Raw genomic sequence first — 23777 nt, 5'->3', positions numbered from 1 at the left:
ACAGAACTAGGTCACTAGGTTCCAGTTTTAACTTTTCAGAGAAATGTGTAAAGGACTTTGTAAGCACTGAAACGCCATAAAAGAGGGGCTAGGTCAATCTGACGGCATGTGATTGCTGAATGATTGAGAAGCTGAGTACAGGGCTTTGAAGACCTGCGCGGCACTCGAGAGTGTGGCGGGAAGATGTTGTCAATAATTAAACAGCTGTTTGTTCCTCATCGTCCTCCCTTCCATTAATATCTAATTCATAGCACGGTGTCATCTCCCTACTACGTAGGGCTTTTTGGAAGCCACAAATCTACCAATAAAGACCGTGCAACAAAGCTATTTCATTTCAGCTATCTTCAAAATCTAGTTTGGGCATCTAAAGAACATCTCTAAGAGCGAAATGTTGGAATTCTTAAAAAGAAAAGGTCTAGAAATTTCGTTAAATAAACCAAATAGGTCAAACATTGTCTTTCGTACTTTATCTAAAGGCATAAGAAATTGTAATTTAATCTGTGCAATCCACTGCAACTTGAGAGTTGTCTTAGAAATCGTCTACAACCGAAGTCCAGCACCATACGACAGAACATTATTTTTAATAATTAGCACATCGTACTAAATATCCGCCCCCCCCACACCGCAGGAGACATCACGGTAATACCGTCTCTAGCCTTGGTAGTGGCCCTAAGGGGGTAGCCCTCTTTGAACTCATGAAAAATTTGTGATTCTGTAACTTTTTCAAATAACATAAAAAGTAACGCTAAATCTTATGATAAGGTTTTATTTATTACAATTTTGTCTTTGAGAAATGATATTTTTGTGTCCGTATCGGACGCTCCCGTAACCGCTGCACCAGGTGGAGAGAGCCCTTGCAGCCAGTGCGCTGGTCATCTGCGGGAATTCCCGAAGCCTTCTCATCAGATCTGTAATAAAATAATTTCATTTAAGTCGATTTCAATACATTTCCTGTCAGCATACATAGGCTAATTGGAAAGCATTAAGTTGTAATAAAATGATGACGTGTTGAAACAACTGTCATTTTCTTCGCCCACAAAATCAAGGTAAAAGCGTGCATCGAAAGCAGACTTTTGCAGACTTTGTAAAACGGCTACATACGCTACCAGAGAATTTAATGTAGAAAGCCGTCATCAAATTTCGGTCAAAATCGTAGGTACTGTTCTCAAGTTACGTTTCCCGACAATTCTAAAACTATGATTTCGAGAAAAACGTGTTTAAAGTTTAGTGTTCCATTTTTTGTACTTAAATTAAGCATACCTCTAGTCAGTGGTGCCTGGACCATAAAGCAATCCTTCCAGATCCAAAAGGAGATCCTTCTAAAATGGCTCTGAGCACTATGGGACTTAACTTCTGAGGTCATCAGTCCCCTAGAACTTAGAACTACTCACACACATCCATGTCCGAGGCAGGATTCGAACCTGCGACCGTAGTAGTCGCGCGGTTCAAGACTGTAGCGCCTAGAACCGCTCGCCCTCCCCGGCCGGCGGAGATCCTCCTACATCTTTAAAAAATGTAGCATTATCCTGCATGCCTTTAGCATTATCCACTTAGCCAGAGAAGTAAGTAACTACATATTTGGTACACGATATCATACGTACAGCATAGACATTAGAAATTAGGTCAATTCCAGGTAAACTTCGTGGTAAACTATGTATATTCACACACTCAACACAGTCCGCATATCTTGGAGGCCATGACGGTCCTGCGGATGTCTTTGGCAGTTTCTGTCATCCGCTGCTCTGCTCGCTCGATACGCTTTTCGTGCGCTTTTGTGCTGAAGTTGTAACAGGCTGCTCCGATCTCAAGTTCGTATATCCATAACGGCTATTAGGCCGTCGTTGAAATAACATTCTATGTATTTTTTTCCAGCTGTAAATGATTTCGGCAGACACTCTTTGACAAATCGCCCTGTAACTCGATAACGGAGTTTCTGAAGAACTTGGGATGAACACTACAATAAAGCAGATATCTCACAGACCATTTTTAAGCCAGAAAAACCGATTTTTTGAAATTTTCAAAGATAACTACCCCTCTTAATTCGTCAGGGACAACAGTACATCTTTTTACTTTACGTGTAGCAGTGGCCTTATAGAGCATAAGCCTGCTCTACGAGCCTCTTCCGACTCCTCATGTCGAGTGCACTGAATCTCCAGTCGGTGTTGATGTCCATCCCAGCTGTGCCCTCCCGGACGCCACCTCCCCACCTAGTGCTGGGTCTTCCTCTTCTTCTCGTTCTATCTACTGTTTTTCAGAATGCTATTCTGGATAGTATGTTCTCCGTCCTCTTGTTGTACGGCCTGCCCAATTCAACCTTCTCTTCTTCAGCACATCGATGATATTATGCTGTTTGTACAGTTCTCTTAATTCTATATTGTTGTTATCCTCCATTCAACACTAATTTCATGATATACAGGTTTCAAAATTCTGTGGTTCTTTTCTAACAGTTTTTATTCGTCTTTCTTCCTCGATATTAGTGCTTCACACTCGTACGATTTTACCGGCATAATAGTCGATTTATACAAGTGGATTTTGAAGTTATTTATAAGTGATCTTTTCTTTAGAATTTTGGTGAAACTAAAAATTGTTTTCTTCGTTGTTATTAGACGGACATATATTTCTACATCCCCTGTATTGTTTTGGCCAACAGAATCGACATTGAATCAATCTATAGCGAAAGCTGCATCACTTCTGACTGTCATACTTTTGACCAGATACTCTGTATTTTCTTCATTAAACCGAAATCCTGTTTTCTCAGCAATTTTGCAAGAGTCTTACATCATTCTGTTTAATGCTGTTTTGTAACCACAGCCATGCTGGGTAACCGCGCGGTCTAGGACGCCTTGCCACTGTTGGCGCGGCTCCCCCGTCGGAGGTTCGAGTCCCCCCTCGGGCGTGTGTGTGTGTGTGTGTGTGTGTGTGTGTGTGTGTGTGTGTGTGTGTGTGGGTGTGTGAGAGAGTGTGTGTTAACGTAAGTTATATTAAGTAGTGTATAAGCCTAGGGCCCGATGACCTCAGCAATCCGGTCCCACAGGAACTTACCACCAAAAATTTGTAATTCCACTGCCCTATATAATTAAAAGATATTTTTTCGGAACTCAGTAACTATCTCCCACTACGAAGCATAAATTTGAAGTTTGGTCCAAAGGCGCAAACAATCTTCCTCTGAATGGTGAAAAACCATGGAGCCTGCCGAGGTCACCCTCGGTCTCTGCGACGCTTCAAACAGGAAGGTGTCGAGTTCTGGGTCAGAACTCAGAAGTTCGTGTGAGGTGTAAGGTTGTTAACGATGTCGCATTGGTATCAAATTTCACCACATTTCCGCGCAACGCTATCGTGGACGATTCACACCGTCTCTTACCCACATTTCATCCCTTCGTTTGACGCCTCTGCGATGGAGGTCAGAATCGTGAAGCCCAGCGTTGATATCACGCCATTTTCTTGTGGGTGGCCAAGGGAGGCCTTTCAGACACACCACTGCTCAGAATCGACAAGAAAAGGCCTCAGCGGGTGGCATAAAGGACGTCAGAGAGACAACTCCTTCCCCTGAGAAGTTGATTCCCGCACATCTCGCGCTTGAAAACGACATTTCGAAGCGTGATGAGCAGCAGGACGAGGTTCTTGATAACGTTCGGCACTGCTCACACCTTCTGGACGATTCAACCCTATTCTAAAAACAATGTGCGGCTGCAACCTCACCGAATGTCATCTGACCCCTTTGCAGTGTAACGTGATAGCGATTTTTTGCTCCTGTATATATGGTGGAACCACTAGAGACCGTTCAAAGCATTTCGACGAAATTCGAATGTAATCCGAAGCAGCAAAGAATGTTTAGGCTTTTTCAGCCCTACTATTTCCCTAATGTGTCGTGATTATGGAGGGGAAAGGGCGAGGGTGGGGGAATGGGGAGGGGAGGCGCGAGAAACATTGATAAGTGCGTGAATAAGGCCCCCCCCCCCTCACCTCACCTTCAGTTCGTAACACCCGCATTCCAGACCGTGCTCCTTTATTGACTACATCAAAAATGTACAGGTACACAGACCTCGACATCCATTCAACCGATAATCTGTTTCCACTGGTGCATTGGTGCTCGAGTACCTTGCTTGCTGGCATACAGAATGTAAGGGTTCTCGAAAGGAGGACAGTTCCGCCCAACACCAATCCCTCATACAGATTTCAACTTGATCGTCAAGAAAGCTGCTTATCTTGACTGGAACTGTGAGCGGCATGTGTCCCAGCTCTATAAGAGTGACCACCTCTCGGCCATGCAGCCGAGCATCTATTCTCGGATGATGTTCACCTCGGTAAAGCTTAGAAGACGGCGACACAGGTGTTACTTAGATCACCTACACCGGTTGAAAATAATCGCTTCAAGACAATGCCGTCAGGACACAACGGCGGCTGCGGATCTGAATCACGCCATTTTGGCGTAAACCGAGTACTCGACGGCCGAGATTCTCTTGTACAAAAAACTTGTTGCGAGAGGCTACCACCACCTTACAAGTGAAACAGCTTTACTTGACCAGTTCGATATATAGGTTTTATTGATCATGAAATATTTAAAAGACGCCAGTATCCAGCTTTGATTTACAAGTTTTTGTGATCTTGTACTGCCTTGGAACCAGACCAGTTCGAAAAGTGAGACGCCTGTTTGTGTTTCTACTCTGCATTAAGAACTTATCTTTGTAAACGAGGCCGTTGTCCAGCTGTTACTTATAAGCTGTCGTGGAAGTCATTCTACTATGGAACCGGCCTGGTTCGAGCCCTGCGTGAAAATGTTGTGTTTTTTAATTTATACAACGACCTTATCTTTGTACCTCACGGTCTTATCATCATTCTGTTGTTAAATTTGCCCTGATGTTAACTTGGCATTGTTAACTACTGCAGACAGTCTGGTGTTCGTCTTTTAGTGTTTTTGTTTTACATTAAGAATTTTTGTTTGTAAATCGAACTCTTCTTCTGGTTCTGTTTTGGAAATTGTTAATATGTCACTTGTGTGACTACTGTTGACTTAAGTTCTTTGCTGCCCAAAAATAAAAAAAACGGTGTCGAAGGGACTGCTCGCTCTCAGCCTCTAGGGCAGCAGCGGAGCGCCACTTAGCTGAATGGGTGTCGAAGTCTCTGTTTAGATACACTTTCAATGTGGTCAACACATGTGTGCGGGTTGGAAAGAGGCTGTTGCCGAACTGGGGGCTTTTAGAGGGATCCTTTGCCGATGTCTTCATACACTTGGCGATGTTGCACCTTTTCCCCTTCCCCACGATCAACCTACGGAAGGGGGTGAAACAGTTGATATCAAACAGCGCAAACACCCTTTGCTGCTTACTATTACATTCGAATGTCATCGAATGGTTTTGAACGGTTCCTAGTGGCTCCATCCTGTAAATCAGTTTAAAAATTGCTATCGCGCTACACTCCAAAGAGGTAAGATCACGTTCGATGGGGTTGTAGCCCCACAATGTCCTTGGCAAAGGGTTGAATCGTCAGCAGTGTCGAACGTTAAAGCAAGAACGTCGTCCTGCTGCTCATTACAATGCGAAATTTCGCTTTGAACCCCGAAATGATTGGAAATCAACGCCGCAAGGGACGGAGTGACTGCATTGACGCTCTTTATGCTAGACACTGGGGCCTTTTCGTGTGGATTCCGAGCAGCGGTATGTCTGAAATGTTTTCCTCAGTCACCCATACGAAAACCGCTTGACTTAAGCGATGGACACCTCGTTTCTGACTTACATCGCAGAGGCGTCAAAAGAAGAGTTGACATGTGGGTAAGAATGGGTATGACGACCTTCCCATCGTGCGACATATCCGCGATAGCGTTGGGCAGAACTGTAATGAAATTTGGTGCCAATGTGACTTTATTAACCAACCTTGTACCTCACATGAACTTCTGAACACTTGCCCTTTTTCGCATGCGTCGACACATTGATGTTCGAAGCGCCGCCAAGCACGAGGATGACGTAGCAAGGCGCCACGGTTGTGCACTATAACAGAGGAATAAAATGTCGAATGAAAATACCTTCAGCCATCTAAATTTCCAGTTATTTTATTTGAGCATCCAATTTCAGCTTTACATTACGCCATTTTCCCATCTTCAGGCTCCGTGAGTGACGTATAGAAAGAATCCTATCTCTGGTCCAGTCGAAATACACTCCTGGAAATTGAAATAAGAACACCGTGAATTCATTGTCCCAGGAAGGGGAAACTTTATTGACACATTCCTGGGGTCAGATACATCACATGATCACACTGACGGAACCACAGACACATAGACACAGGCAACAGAGCATGCACAATGTCGGCACTAGTACAGTGTATATCCACCTTTCGCAGCAATGCAGGCTGCTATTCTCCCATGGAGACGATCGTAGAGATGCTGGATGTAGTCCTGTGGAACGGCTTGCCATGCCATTTCCACCTGGCGCCTCAGTTGGACCAGCGTTCGTGCTGGATGTGCAGACCGCGTGAGACGACGCTTCATCCAGTCCCAAACATGCTCAATGGGGGACAGATCCGGAGATCTTGCTGGCCAGGGTAGTTGACTTACACCTTCTAGAGCACGTTGGGTAGCACGGGATACATGCGGACGTGCATTGTCCTGTTGGAACAGCAAGTTCCCTTGCCGGTCTAGGAATGATAGAACAATGGGTTCGATGACGGTTTGGATGTACCGTGCACTATTCAGTGTCCCCTCGACGATCACCAGTGGTGTACGGCCAGTGTAGGAGATCGCTCCCCACACCATGATGCCGGGTGTTGGCCCTGTGTGCCTCGGTCGTGTGCAGTCCTGATTGTGGCGCTCACCTGCACGGCGCCAAACACGCATACGACCATCATTGGCACCAAGGCAGAAGCGATTCTCATCGCTGAAGACGACACGTCTCCATTCGTCCCTCCATTCACGCCTGTCGCGACACCACTGGAGGCGGGCTGCACGATGTTGGGGCGTGAGCGGAAGACGGCCTAACGGTGTGCGGGACCGTAGCCCAGCTTCATGGAGACGGTTGCGAATGGTCCTCGCCGATACCCCAGGAGCAACAGTGTCCCTAATTTGCTGGGAAGTGGCGGTGCGGTCCCCTACGGCACTGCGTAGGATCCTACGGTCTTGGCGTGCATCCGTGCGTCGCTGCGGTCCGGTCCCAGGTCGACGGGTACATGCACCTTCCGCCGACCACTGGCGACAACATCGATGTACTGTGGAGACCTCACGCCCCACGTGTTGAGCAATTCGGCGGTACGTCCACCCGGCCTCCCGCATGCCCACTAGACGCCCTCGCTCAAAGTCCGTCAACTGCACATACGGTTCACGTCCACGCTGTCGCGGCATGCTACCAGTGTTAAAGACTGCGATGGAGCTCCGTATGCCACGGCAAACTGGCTGACACTGACGGCGGCGGTGCACAAATGCTGCGCAGCTAGCGCCATTCGACGGCCAACACCGCGGTTCCTGGTGTGTCCGCTGTGCCGTGCGTGTGATCATTGCTTGTACAGCCCTCTCGCAGTGTCCGGAGCAAGTATGGTGGGTCTGACACACCGGTGTCAATGTGTTCTGTTTTCCATTTCCAGGAGTGTAGTATCCAGTATTCAGTGACTGGTAACGGCGGATTTCTTCTTGACACAGTGATCCCATCGATCTCCACTTACCGAACAGTCGGAAGTTCGGAAATTTAAATGCTTCAAGGTCTTTTCATTCGACATTTTATACTGAATAGCCGAGATCCTGCAATCATCTGCATAAAGATGGACGTACAGAGATTACAGAGGTAGACTGTAGGCATCTTTGAGCCTAATTTGAAACTTTTGCTTCACAGTGGGAGATAATTACAGAGTTTCGAAATAGTGATCCCTTAATTATCTTCTGCGGTGTACTTATGACTGCTACATTATCTGAAAAAGAAATCTAGAAATGTTCACCTTCTGCAGTTGGATCCCTTGTGGATTAATTTTAGTAAGTTCTCCGTCAATATTCTCCAAGACGAGGTTAAATGAAACAGGTTGTTACAACCCCCCGATCTCAGGGGTTGTAATATGTCAGAACGACCAAGAGGTATGGTTTGGGATAGAACGGTGACACACGCCGAAGCCTGCAGAGTCTCATTTACTTAATTGCATCGAAGGTACACAGTGGGCCTTCTGCTGAACTTATGGCACCACGAACTACGCACGATCCGTGTGTGGGTCAGCATCAATGCCAATGTCGGAATCTGTAGCGTCGGCACTCGGCTGCCCAGTCTTGCGGATGTAGCGCTCCTATTCACGCCATGGCTAAGTGATCGATGTGTGCGTTAGCTGCGCAAAAATTCAAATGGCTCTGAGCACTATGGGACTTAACATCTGAGGTCATCAGTCCCGTAGAACTTAAACCTAACTAACCTAAGGACACCACACACATCCATGCCCGAGGCAGGATTCGAACCTGCGACCGCAGCGGTCGCGCGGTTCCAGACTGTAGCGCCTAGAACCGCTCGGCCACACCGGCCGGCGCGTTAGCTGCGCCCGAAAGCCTGGAACACGACTGATTGCTCCCTCAACAGCCACTTATAGACCCCAAGTAGAGCGTAGAAGGGAAACAGCCGACCGTCATCGTTGGAGTTAGCCGTAGCAGCTCCGACTGCCAACCTACAACAGCTCGGCCAGTAACCACAGACAGCTCTGCATCAGGAAGGCCGCGAGTTCGCGTCCCCGCCTCTTTCCTGCCGACGGCAGCTTGCAGTTCGCCAGACGGTGTCATCCAGAGAGCGAAGGCTAGCAGCCCTCTCGCTCATCACGCCTGTGGAGCTCCGAGGTGCGATGCGCCCCGCCACAGCTATGGTGCGGTCCCTCCAGCAGAGGTAGGAGGCAGTTTCATCAGGCCGGTTGGCCACCGATAACCATCACCAAAAGATCGTCGAGTTAGTCTGCACTTGATCGCCATTCTCTCAGTTTCTAGACGCGAACAGAATGACGGCACGACTGCCTGGTTTGAACGTCCGGGCTCGCTTATTTATACGTATTTTCCCTATTCCCCTAACATAGTTCCTCTGGAGAGGACAAGTGGAGTGCTCTTTAACAATTACAATGTCAGCTTTCCTCAGCCCATTTTGGATGGGTTCTTCAAAGCACGTCAGTGCCCCGTACTGCCCCGATTACTTAACATTTGTATATACAGTACTAGCCATTAAAATTGTACACCAGGAAGATGACGTGCTACAGACGCGAAATTTAACCGACAGGGAGAAGATGCTGTGATATGCAAATGATTAGCTTTTCAGAGCATTCACGCAAGGTTGGCGCTGGTGGCGACACCTATAACGTGCTGACATGAGGAAAGTTTCCAACCGATTTCTCATACACAAACAGCAGTTGACCGGCGTTGCCTCGTGAAACGTTGTTGTGATGCCTCGTGCAAGGAGGAGAAATGCGTACCATCACGTTTCCGACTTTGATAAAGGTCGGATTGTAGCCTAACGCGATTGCGGTTTATCGTATTGCGACATTACTGCTCGCGTTGGTCGAGATCCAATTACTGTTAGCAGAATATGGAATCGGTGGGTTCAGGAGGGTAATACGGAACGCCATGCTGGATCCAACGGCCTCGTATCACTAGCAGTCGAGATGACAGGCATCTTATCCGCATGGCTGTAACGGATCGTGCTGCCACGTCTCGATCCCTCAGTCAACAGATGGGGACGTTTGCAAGACAACAACCATCTGCACGAACAGTTTGACGACGTTTGCAGCAGCATGGACTATCAGCTCGGAGACCGTGGCTGCGGTTACCCTTGACGCTGCATCACAGACAAGAGCGCCTGCGATGGTGTACTCGACGACGAACCTGGGTGCACGAATGGAAAAACGTCATTTTTTCGGATGAATCATGATGGTCGCATCCGTGTTTGGCGACATCGCGGTGAACGCACATTCGAAGCGTGTATTCGTCATCGCCATACTGGCGTATCACCCGGCGTGATGGTATGGGGTGCCATTGGTTGCACGTCTCGGTCACCTCTTGTTCGCACTGAATTCACTTTGAACGCTGGATGTTACACTTCAGATGTGTTACGACCCGTGGCTCTACCCTTCATTCGATCCCTGCGAAACCCTACATTTCAGCAGGATAATGCACCACCGCATGTTGCAGGTCCTGTACGGGCCTTTCTGGATACAGAAAATGTTCGACTGCTGCCCTGGCCAGCACATTCTCCAGATCTCTCACCAATTGAAAACGTCTGATCAATGGTGGCCGAGCGACTGGCTCGTCACAATACGCCAGTCACTACTCTTGATGAAATGTGGTATCGTGTTGAAGCTTCATGGGCAGCTGTACCTGTACACGCCATCCAAGCTCTATTTGACTCAATGCCCAGGCGTGTCAAGGCCGTTATTACGGCCAGAGGTAGTTGTTCTGGGTACTGATTTCAAAGGATCTATGCACCCAAATTGCGTGAAAATGTAATCACATGTCAGTTCTAGTATAATACATTTGTCCAATGAATACCCGTTTATCATCTTCATTTCTTCTTGGTGTAGCAATTTTAATGGCCAGTAGTGTAAGTGTCCGCCGGGCCGTGCCCTCCTGTCTGTAAGAGGTGTCATAACCCTGCCTCACAGAATCGTATGCAGAATATCAACACTGCCCGCGTCTGCTATCCGAAGTGCCAATCGGTCCCTTAACTACTTCCTTCCAGCCTTATCTGCGCGAAATTTACAGGAATTCCTCATTCCACACCTGTGTTATTCGTGGAGCAGCATACCTCCGCCCTTCCGAGAAGACTCATGCCGAATCTTTAACATCATACTCCCACTCAACGACCTTAACCCTAATAATTTACATATTTATGACGATCTCCCGAATTCACTTTACAGGACTTAGGCTCACACTTTACTACTACCATGTATCCCTTATCGTACCCTTGTACACTAATTAATATCTTAAAACTACTTGCTTCCCTGGCCAACGCCGGCCACCCATCTACTGGTAACTGGTGTGTTGGCACGTTCACAACCTGTGCACTCTTGTGTCTTACCCAGAAACATAGTACGCAAAATCCTGCTAGAAAGACGCCACAACTGGTGGCCGATAAGTTTACCAGTGATACTTCGTGCTCCTATTCTTCCCGGAAATGGTGTGCATGCAGCCACATTTGCTCCATCGAAATTCTCCCTTGCTGGGACTCTGTTAATGTGTCCACTGACTTCAAAAGCTCTGGAATGAGTGTCTCATTTAAATACGTTAAACTTTGCATGGGTAACTCTCAGAGATACTTCTGGCCAATACCATGTATTCCGCGACAATGTCGTAACAGCTGGGTCTGAAAACTTAGCCTAAAGACGAAAATCCGTCCCAACTGCCTCACAAGTAGTGTCATTAATGATCATTCCGCTTTCCCAAAGCTCGAGTTTCTTCTGCCTTGCCAGTCTGCTCCTTGGTAGCAACTCCTCCATAATGTTTCCGGCGAGAATATGGAGCATAACCAATGAGTACCTACCCTGAGGAAGCAAATTCGGGCTGACAGAAGCTCCTTCCCACAACTCGTCCCATTTACTTTTTCCAGAAACAAATTCGCTTTACATATCCGCGTATCAATCCTTACTTGACCACCTGGACAGATCACAAATTACTCTTCCAGCTTCTCTCTTTCTCCGAGAACGCACAATCCAGAGAAAACAATTTCAGTAATAACGACATGAAAAAGTAACAAATCCGCAAAAAACCCACAATTATCCGTATGGGACAGAAATACATACTCCCTGATTTACTGAATCAACTTGGAAAAAATAAAAACACACTAATGTGTGTGTGTGTGTGTGAAATCTTACGGGACTTAACTGCTAAGGTGATCAGTCCCTAAGCTTACACACTACTTAACCTAAATCATCCTAAGGACAAACACACACACCCATGCCCTATGGAGGACTCGAACCTCCGCCGGGACCAGCCGCACAGTCCATGACTGCAGCGCCCGAGACCGCTCGGCTAATGGCGCGCGGCAGTTCTACGACTTAATTACGCGATCTTAACATGTAATGCACATCATGCACCTTGTGGTTTTTCACCAACTCCAGGTTCCTTCTTTTTACCCTTTGCAACTTTTACCTGCTGGTTGTGGTTCACGTCCACCATTCCTTTAAACGGTTTTAAATGACTGGCGTGTATAACAGATATTTTTGTGAGGAACTATATCTTCACGTTGACCGGTGAGGTCATTTCCACGACCTGGTATGGTCCCTGGTATTTTCTTAAAACTTGCCCCTTTGATGTAAAGGGACTAGTGACCATTATTCACTGTCCCACGCGGTATTGCGGCAATTGGCCCTTGCGTCTGTTTGCTTGTTCCTGGCGTTCCATCGCCTTCGTGTTTGCCTTTTGCACATTCCTCCAAACTTCCCTAATTCTTCTGGCAAGCTTCCTCATCAGCTCAGCATCCGGTCCTAGTTTAGGAATCAAAACGTCAAAGGGAGATGGCATTTTCCTGCCGTACACCACCTCAAATAGCGACAAGCCCATTGCAGTACGAACCTTTGAATTATAGGAATATTTGTACATAAGGTAAAGAGGAGTTCCAATCGTCAGTGTCTGGAACCTACGTAATAGCGCAACATCTTTGCAATTCTCTTGCACATGCGTCCCATTCTTCCATTGGTCTGTGGATGAAACGGACTCGCCTTAACTTCTGTATACACAACACGCGACAGAGTTGTTTCATTAAATCCGAGACAAAATTCGTGCCTTGGTCCGTAATTATGGTCTGACACACCCCAGACCTTAATATTGACATCTAAATCTAAGTGATTACTCTGCTATTCAAAATAAGTGCCTGGCAGAGGGTTCAATGAACCACCTTCAAGCCGTCTCTCTACCATTCCCCTCTTGAACGGTGCGCGGGAAAAACGAGCACTTAAATTTTTCTGTGCGAGCCCTGATTTATCTTACTTTTGAAACGTCCCCTTAGAACAATTATACAAGACTGACACACAATATTTTTTTAGCGCAACGCAATCTGACTTTCAAAAATCCCTTCAAAAGAATGGCCCTGACTAACATTAATCTATACCTTTTACAAATCACTTACCTCACAAAAATCTTCATTACTCGAACTACTGCAATACAGCGAGCGCCACTACTGCCAGCTAAATAAAAGATTCAAACAACGGAAGGCACTAACTACTGACAGGTATAGTTAGCAAATGAAAGATTTTAATAGAGAACAATAGATTTTAATAGAGAAAAAACAATGTATTTACCTTAATAATCATAATATATATAATGATTATTAAGGTAAATACATTGTTTGTTCTCTATTAAAATCTATTGTTCTCTAAGCCATCTCATTTCCCACATCCACCACTGCTGGCGGCTCACCTCCAACTGCGCAACGCTACGCGCTGTTCACATCCAGCTGCCGCTGCCCAACACTGCAATGGCAGACAACAATGCAAACTAGCCACAGACTGCACACAGCACAGCCAGTGATTTTCATATAGAGCTCTACGTAACGTTGCCAATAAGAAAACATAAACAGTCTACTTACATAAAGAAAAAATAAACAGCCTACTTACATAGCCAACAGCCTACTTACACTTTATCGTAATGATCATTTCTCCCTATGTAGGTGGGTTCCAACAGAATGTTTTCGCAATCAGATGAGAAAACTGGTGACTGAAATTTCATGAGAAGATCCCGTTGCAACGAAAAACGGCTTTGTTTTAATGATTGCCACTCCAGTTAACGTATCATGTCTGTGGCACTATCTCCCCTATTCTGCGATAATACAAAACGAGCCGCCCTTCTTTGTACCTTTTCAATATCATCCGTCAGTCCCACCTGATACGGATCCCACACCGCGCAGCAATACTCCAGAATAGGGCGGACAAGTGTCTCTTTAGTAGATCTGTTGCACCTTCTAAGTGTTCTACCAATGAATCGCACTCTTTGGTTTGCTCTACCCACAACATTATGTAATCGTTCCCGTTTAGGTTTTTGTAACTGTAATCTCTAAGTATTTAGTTGGATTTACTGCCTTCAGATTTGTGTGACTTATCGCGCAATCGAAATTTGGCGGATTTCTTTTAGTACTCATATGAATAACTTCACGCTTTTCTTTATTTAAGGTCAATTGCCACTTTTCGCACCACACAGATATCTTATCTAAATAATTTTGCAGTTCATTTTGGTCTCTGATGACTTTACAAGACGGTAAATGACAGCATCATCTGCAAATAATCTGAGAGGGCTACTCAGTTTGTCTCCTATGTCGTTAATATAGGCCAGGAACAATAGAGGGCCTATAACACTTCCTTGGGGAACGCCGGATATTACTTCTGTTTTACGCGATGACTTTCCGTCTATTACTACGAACTGTGACCTTTCTGACAGGAAATCACGAATCCAGTCGCACAACTCAGGCGATACGCCATAGGCACACAGTTGCTTAGAAAACGCTTGTGAGGAACGGTGTCGAAAGCCTTCTGGAAATCTAAAAATATGGAGTCAATTTGACATCCCCTGTCGATAGCACTCATTACTTCATGAGTATAAAGAGCAAGTTGTGTTCCGAAAGAACGATATTTTCTGAATCCGTCCTGATTATGTGTCAGTAAATCGTTTACTTCGAGGTACTTCGTAAGTTCGAATACAGTACATTGTAACGCCTGTGCTACAGTACTAGTCCGTTGATCTGGCGTCGGTACCATTGCCAAAAAATCAAGAAAAATGACAGATGATAGTGAGAACGTACGTATTCCCTGCAGGTGTTTTATTAAATGGCCCGAGGACATGCATACATACCGTAGAAAATGAACTGGACGCCTCTGGTAGCCTTGGCAACAGAACTTCCTGATGCGTGATGTTGGCCCTCTGCGCGCATGGCACACAGTGCTTAATATGGTGCTCCCGTACGCTTCCCGTTCCTCTACCAAAGCTGCTCTGCTACTCGTCTATTTGTCACACGTCGCCCACCAACAACTGACAACATGTGGTGGCGAGCTTGCTGCAAACCTCTCCTCCCAAAACCCTCTGGAACCACCACACGTTCTCCACACCCGAAAGTGGTCGTTCTGCACAACAAACTCTCGTGCATAAGGAAATGTGGTTGTGACTTAAATGCCTGGCGCTCCCTATCCCTTGCCTGTACCCGCTGAAACTATTCGACTATTTTCCATAGCGTATTTAACATCGCTACCCTGCGGCTTAACGAATCTGCATTTGCGTGCGACCTCCCAGGTTATAGATTACCTCATACTTGAATTCATTAAGTTTAAGTGCCCACTGAGTTAATCGACTAGATGGATCTTTCAGACCAAGCAACCGTTTCAATGAGGCATGGTCTGTCACGACCGTAAACTTCCTACCGAGCAGATAACACGAAAATATGTAATTCAGTGTATGACCGCCAACATCTCCTTCTCCGTTGTTGAGCAAAAATGGTTCAAATGGCTCTGAGCACTATGGGACTTAACTGCTGTGGTCATCAGTCCCCTAGAACTTAGAACTACTTAAACCTAACTAACCGAAGGACATCACACACATCCATGCCCGAGGCAGGATTCGAACCTGCGACCGTAACGGTCACGCGGTTCCAGACTGTAACGCCGAGAACCGCACGGCCACTCCGGCCGGCGTTGTTGAGCAGTTACGCTCCTCTTTGCTTAACTGCCTTTAAGAGTAAGTTACCGGATGTTCCCAACGATCTACCATCTGTCCCAAAACACAAGCGTCTGCCTCATTTAAAGTATCACACGAAAGGATAAACCCTTTCTCGAAATCCGGAAAAACCAATACTGGATCTTAAACTAATATTTCTATCAGTTTTTCGAATGACTCCTGACGTTCCTGCGACCAATGGAATTTCGTCCCCTTTTTCAGTAGCTTGTTCAAGGGTCCAGCTATTTTCGTAAAGTCCTTCACGAACCGCCTATAATAATTACACAGGCGAATGAAGGCCTACTTGGTTGTTTGTGGTATCGGATAATTTTGAACTGCGTCTGTAAGACAAGGATCGGTTTGTACGCTATGCTCACTAATCACGTGCCCCAGATAATTCACCGAGTTTGCGCAAAATGGCACTTGTCCACATTTAACGTCAAACGTGCCAATCATAGTCTACTAAAGACATCCTCTAAACATCTCACATGCTCCGGTAAATCCTTTGAACAGACAGTTATGTTATCGAGATAGACCGAACAAGGTTTTGGCTTTAATCCTCTCAGTACCCCATTTAGAAATAGTTGAAAAGTTGCCGGTGCGTTTAGTCCAAATGGCATGCGTTTGTAATGACTGCTGGGATGGTAAACGCTGTTTTCGGCCTATCTTCAGGTGCCATCTCCAATTGATGGTATCCGCCTCCTGAGGTCCACAGCTGTAAAGAACTGACCCAGATTAGCCAAAGTTTCCGTGCTGTTTGGAACTGGATAAGCATCCGAAATGGTTCGCGTGTTTAGATATCTGTAGTTACAGCAAAATCTGTATTTCCGTGTTCCATCCGCCGATTTCTTTGACACGGTGACAATATTTGCACTCCAGCGACTGTCACTCGTTTCTGTGATCCCATCCCACAGTTGTTCAACAAATTCTTCTACCAAAGGTTGCAGCTGCTTTGCTATACAGGTGCACTATTCCCTGTCGTTATGTGATGTTGCGACAGCGGCGTTGCCGGTAACCCTCCGTTCGCACAAAATAAATAACTAAACCTCCATAGCCATTCGATCACTGTCCTTCAAATGACCTACTTTCCATCGTAACCCTTTCGTATCGATGGTTTGCTTGTGGCTTTCCTCTAGGCTCGACCTATCGAAGTCCTCATCTTCCAGGACTTTCAGAGTGGCTATATTGCACCCTTTGACAGGGTCACTTCCCCACCGCCAAAGTTATCCACACTAAACGGAATCATCTACTCCACATTAATGCCACTCACATGCGCTAAACTCCTGCCGATAAACAATGCAAACTATACATTTCTTCATTGCTTAAGAGCGGTCCAACCACGTATAATGTTTCCATCGGCAAATCGGTATCCACGGGAACCCGCACTATCTTTTCCGTAGCTGCTGGTGTTTTATCCCGCTTATCGATCTTTACTGAAAAAGTACGCGGTAGTTTGTGAACATTGCGCCACTGTCTCAGTTTTGTTTACCCCAGTTCAAACAGAGTCCCACTGAGTTGCACAGTGCGTTACAAAAGATAAATCTTAGTGTGATGTTTGTCGAGAAAGTCTAGCCCGAGAATCACTGAATAACCTTCGTCTATGCATGGTACACCTCTATGCGTTCGCTGAAATTAGTTTTTCCGACTGTAAAATCCAGTACTGCCGTACCCAGTGATTCCATTCTATTATCGCCTACCCCACGTAACCCGTACTACGGTGGCCCTAGTCTCCTCTTTCCCACGAAGGCCGGACTGATAACGGACACATTCGCTTGTGTGTACACCACAAATGTCTTTTTCCTGCCACTCACTAAGCCCACTAAGTTACTTTTCGTTTATGCACTAACATGTGCCATGTTACTGCCTTCCAACGGTTGAAAAAATCCAGTTTACGTTTAACGACTGCTTCCCTTGCTGGTGCCTTCCACTCTTCCTACCTTTACACTCAAATGCCTAGTAGTCCACTACGCCACACGCATAGCATTCTGGCTGCTCACACTGTTTCCTTACATGCTCCTCCCGACCACATTTATAGCCCTTGGCTTCAGAAGCGGAAGTACGAGTGCATGTTCTTTGCTTTGTAGCCTTATTCACCTCCTCTGTAAGTGCTGCGATTCTAAGAGCTAAGTCCTTTGGGTTATCCATCCGCACCCTCCGTGACATTTCAGTGGGTATACCACGCAAAAAAAAAAAAAACATCTATTTTCTGCCTCCTGTAACAGTACCCTATTAGCTTCTGCATTCCGGGTCTGTACATACCAGGTGTAGAAGTATGAAACCAGAAAAGCGGAATTTCCCTATACATGGTCCTAACCGTCAGTGTAGGGCCTGTGAGACCGCGTCTGCAGCGCCATCTGCTTCCTGTAATGGCTGATGACGAATGGCAACACACTGTAACCCAAATTACATACATCGATATCTGTTTCAAACGCGTAAACATGTCGAGTTTTATGCCTTCGAACGACGAATTGCGGACAGCATTGGTTTTCTGTTATTATTTGAAGAAAACTGCCTCAGAATCGTATCGAATGCTTGTCGAAGCTTTCGGTGAACACGTTCTTGAGAAAATACAGTGTTTCGAAAAAGATGGTTCTAATGGCTCTAAGCACTATGAGACTTAACATCAGAGGTCATCAGTCCCCTAGACTTAGAACTACTTAAACCTAACTAACCTAATGACACCACACACATCCATGCCCGAGGCAGGATTCGAACCTGTCATCGTAGCAGCAGCGCGGTTCCGGACTGAATCACCTAGAACCGCCAGTGTTTCGAGTGGTTCAAAAAATTCAAAAGTGGTGATTTTGACGTGAGAAACGACGAGCGCAGGGAACCACCGAAAAAGTTCGAAAACAACGAGTTGCAGGTCTTATTGGATGAGGACGACACTCAAACTCAACAGGAATTCGCGGAACAATTGAATGTCACGCAGAAAACCGTTTCTCTTCGGTTGAAAGCTATGGGACAGGCGCAGAAAGTGGGAAAATGGGTTCCGCATGAAATGAACGAAAGACAGGTAGCAAATCGAAAGACCACTTGCGAAATGCTGCTCGCCAGAAAGTCGTTTCTCCATCGAATAGTGACAGGTGATGAAAAATGGATATATTTTGAGAATCATAAGCATCGAAAATCATGGGTGAATCCAGGCAAACTAACGTCATCCATTAAGACCAAATCGCTTTGGAAAGAAGACAATGCTTTGTGCTTGGTGGGATCAGAAGGGTGTCGTCTATTATGAGCTGCTAAAACCTGATGAAACCATTGACACTGATCGCTATCAACAGCAAATGACCGATTTGAATCGAGAATTACTTGAAAAAGTGACCGGACTGTGGAAAAAAGGCAACACAAAGTCATATTGCTCCATGATAACGCCCCATCACACACAGCAAAACCGGTCAGGGAAACGTTCGCGGCGTTCAGTTGGGAAATACTAGGGCGTGCGGCTTATTCTCCAGACTTGGCTCCTTCTGTCTATTTGCATCACTGGGACACGCTCTCGCTGAATAACGCTTCAGTTCATATGAAAATATACGAAAAGAAGAATTGTTTCTTTGTGTGTGTGTGTGTGTGTGTGTGTGTGACATTCATAGCCTGCCGGGTAGGTGGGAGAAATATATAAATAACAACGGAGATTATTCTGAATAAAATATTGTTCATCAGCTTCAAACAACAGACGTGTAATTATTGCAACCAAATTCCGGTCTCATACTTCTACACCTGGTATTTCTTCGCTATTGGGTTACGTATTCTACCTGATAATGCTTCTATACACCCGTTGCGGTGCATCGACAATATAGTTAATTTCCCCCCAAAAATCGCGCACTTTTCTGCTTTTACTACTGCTGGTACAATTAACGTATGTGCTTTACTCAATGTCTCATGATAGACAACATACGCTTTGGCGTCCCCTGCGAAACGCATATGAGCAACTTACACGGTTACTTAATCTGACCACCGATGCGCCTCCGCAGCGTTCCTAATATCCTTAACAAACATTGTCACATCTTCCGTTGTCTTACCCGAGAAGATTTTAATCAGTGCGACCACTGTCGGGACATACGAAACAGAAGGTATTCTCAACCCAGACTTACTCTCCCGTGACTCTGATTGCGACTGATCATGACTCTCCTTACGAGCCCCTAACTCAGGATGAAGTTCGAAATTTCTCTCCTCCATGCTCTCAGACTGCTCTGTTAACGCTTGCACTTGCTGAGTTAAAGCAGCAACTGCATTCGAAGTAGTAGCACGTGTTTCTACCACTCTGTGTAGTCTGCTTCCACCTTAATTCAACAGATTTTTTTTAAAGACAAAACATAAACTCCCATTTAGCACTACAAAAAAATGTAATCATAAAATAATTCCTCCGGCGAATCATCGCCAATATACACTCAGTACAACTACTAGACAGATGACCATTACTCCTACATACAGAACAAACGTCTGCTACACCTCTGGTACACGACAAATCGCGCGCAGACAAGCTGCAAAATGAACATTTCACTGGCACTAAATTACCACGTCCTCCAGTACCTCTAAACAAAGATAAGTCACTGGTTCCTGTGGCTTCAGAAAAGTCACTCTAAACATCGTGTACCCTAGCTCACACAACTAACTCCGACAAAGAGAGCACACATAAAAAAGAAAATATATAAATAAAACTTAGACTCATTGCAGCACGCTGTACTGGCCTGGTCGCTATGTCAAGTGCCAATGCCTCACTAACCACTCACCAAAAACACCGCTCTCACCAGAGCGTAGTGTTGGACGTGGACGTCTCGGAAAGTGTCCGTTTTGGTGAGAGATGTGGTTCAAATGGTTCAAATGGCTCTGAGCACTATGGGACTTAACATCTTAGGTCATCAGTCCCCTAGAACTTAGAACTAATTAAACCTAACTAACCTAAGGACATCACACACATCCATGCCCGAGGCAGGATTCGAACCTGCGACCGTAGCAGTCACGCGGTTCCGGACTGTAGCGCCTAGAACCGCAAGACCACCGCGGCCGGCGAGAGATGTGGTTTTGGTGAGTGAGGCAGTGGCATTTGCCGTAGGGACCAGGCCACGACACAATATATTATGTTACAAAGCGAAACGATCACTTCCTGACACCAAATTGTTACAACCCTCCGAGCTCATGTGTTGTAATATGTCAGAACGACAGAGAGGCATGTTTTGGGAGAAAAGGGTGACTCACCCCGAAGCGCTCAGGGAAACTCCGGAAAGTGTGTCTTTCACTATATTGCAAGGTACACAGCAGGCCTTCTGCTGAACTCAGCGATGGCGCCGCGCAACGTGCGTGGGTCGGCGACAGTCGCGGATGCCGGCGTCTGCAGCGCCACGCGCGGTCGCCCAGCCTTGCGGACGTAGCGCTCCTGTACACGTCACGGCTAAGTGCCCACCGCGTGCGTTAGCTGCGCCCAATAGCCCGAAACATGCCTGACTGCTTCCTGAAGCACTCACTACTCGTGGACCTCGCGTAGAGCGTCGGAGGGAAACAGCCGACCGCCGTCGTTGTAGTGAACCTTAGCAGCTCCGACCGTCCACCGATGGCAGCTCGTTCAGTGCCCGCAGACACCTCTGCGCTCGGAAGGCCACGAGTTCGCGCCCCGGCATCGCCCCTGCGGACGGCAGCTTGCAGTCCGCCGGACGATGTCACCCGAGAGAGGAGGGTAGCAGCCCTCTCGCTTCCTCCCGACAGTGGAGCTCCAAGGTTGCGACGCACCCCGCCACAGCTATGACGTGTCCGTGCCGCGGAGGGACGCCGCCGATATCCATCACCAAAAGATCTTCGTGGGTGGCCTGCAACTTAAACAATCGTCATTCTCTCTTGTTCTAGATACGGACAGAATGGCGACACGACTGCTGAAACGTCCCCTTTAGAAAAATTATTCTTGGAACGTCCCCTTTAGAACAATTTATACATATGAAACGTCCACTTAGAACAATTGTACAAGACTGTGCTTAACCTGGCACACAATAATTAGCGCAACGCAATCTGACTATCAAAAATCCCTGCAAAAGAATGGCCCTGACAAACATTAAACTATACCTTTCACAAATCACTTACCTCACAAAAATCTTCGTTGCTCGAACTACTGCAATACAGCGAGTACCACTACTGCCAGCTAAATAAAAGATTCAAACTACTGAAGGCACTAACTACTGATAGGGATAGTTAGCAAATGAAAGATATTAATAGAGAACAAACAATGTATTTACCTTAATATTCATAATTGACATCCAGTATTACAAATTATCAAAACTCCGCCATCTCTCTCCCCACATCCACCACTGCTGGCGGCTCACCTCCAACTGCGCAACGCTACGCGCTGTTAACATATAGCTGCCCCTCTACAATGGCAGACAACAATGCAAACTAGCCACATACTGCACACAGCACAGCCAGTGATTTTCATATAGAGCGCTACGTAATATTGCAATAAGAAAACATAAACAGCAAACTTACATAAAGAAAACATAAACAGCCTACTTACATAGAGAAAACATAAACAGCCTTCTTACATAGAGAAAACATAAACAGCCTACTTACATAGAGAAAACATAAACAGCCTACTTACATAGCCCCCATGCTCCCCACAAAAAATTTTACAAATATTTTTGGCCAGTGGCCAATACAGATTTGAAAAATTTTTTCATAATTACAGTAAGAAAGATATCAAATGCACACACTTCTTAATACAATGTTGGTCAACAGCTAAAATTTTCTCACAGTCAATAAAGACAGTCCAGATTGTTCATCATAATAGTAATTACAGTTTTTTTTCTCATAAAGTCTCATTAGTAAAAGAAATGGCACACAGAAGTAGTGGATTTCCATGCAGTCTTGAAGAAGTAGTGTTGTCCTTCCAACGGATAGACAGTGCTGACTCTTGACATGCAGACAGGTAATGGCCCACAACAGAGCAAACCCACAGCAGAGTCATTCGAAGTTCTGACGAATATTGGTAGGTAGGTCATCACAGAGCAGACCCACTGTAGTCCTTGTAGAGATTATTGGTGGGCCACCAGAGGTGCAGACCCACTGTAGTCCTTGTAGAAATTGTGGTACTGGTGAGTCAGCAAAGGTGTAGACCCACTGTAGTCCTTGTAGAAATTGTGGTACTGGTGAGTCAGCAAAGGTGTAGACCCACTGTAGTCCTGGTAGAGATGGCCAGCAGCCATCTGCTGCGACTGTGCAGGTGCACAATTACCATCGAAGAGTCTTGCAGAGAAGATAGCAAGTCCATAAACCACCACTTGTGCACGCACAAAGTTTTTGGGAATTGTCCTTAGAACCAGCAATGCTGTTATCCAGTCCCTTGCTGAATTAGTAACACACGTGCAAACACTAACAGTCCCTACTTCTCACATATCGTCCATATACTGTGACCAACAGAAATGTGTGCAGTGAAATGAATGCTTACAAGTTACTTAATTTGATTAACTGGCGTCAATTACAATTATATAACATAAGAATACAATTACAAAGATACAAAATACTTCATTAAAAACATAACAATACAGATAATATTTGTAGTAATAGGGGCTTTACAAAAGAATAGAAATAAACATATACATCAGTGTTACAGGAATTATGACATGAGTACAAAAATAAAAGATCAGAATCACTTTTGAAACATCAACTTTACACATGAGCATTAAAACAAAACAGAATAAATAATGTCTAAGCATATTTACAAGGTAAATAACATATTATTAGAAAAAGTCTACAACATAGCTCTCATCAGCTAAACACATAAAGACAGGAAAAACACAAATACACAAGGGCACACAAACATATAGCGGAATAACACAAAAGGAAAGGACAGGGTTTGTTTTCAGTGTAACATTTGGTACTGCAGTCCACCCCAAAACTTCATTCCCTATATCTTTCCTCGTATTTCATCCTTTGTTTCCACCAAAAAATTCTATCTAAGCATGCTTTCTGTATTTGTATGTTCACACATTGCTTACCTCATCATTTATTTCCAAGAAAATCCTACCTATACCTCGTTCCTGTATTCTATTCATATTTCTTTCAAAATAATTATTTCTGATTGTACAATACTCATTGGGGCCCAAATCTTTCTTCGCAATGCATTCTTTACCTATTCTCCATAGTCAGTTTCTTATATAGTCTACCCCCTCTT

This window comes from Schistocerca cancellata, chromosome 1, assembly GCF_023864275.1.
Source record: "Schistocerca cancellata isolate TAMUIC-IGC-003103 chromosome 1, iqSchCanc2.1, whole genome shotgun sequence".
NCBI lineage: Eukaryota > Metazoa > Arthropoda > Insecta > Orthoptera > Acrididae > Schistocerca > Schistocerca cancellata.
The sequence above is the reverse complement of the archived record's forward strand: the minus strand, read 5'-3'. Positions refer to the sequence as shown.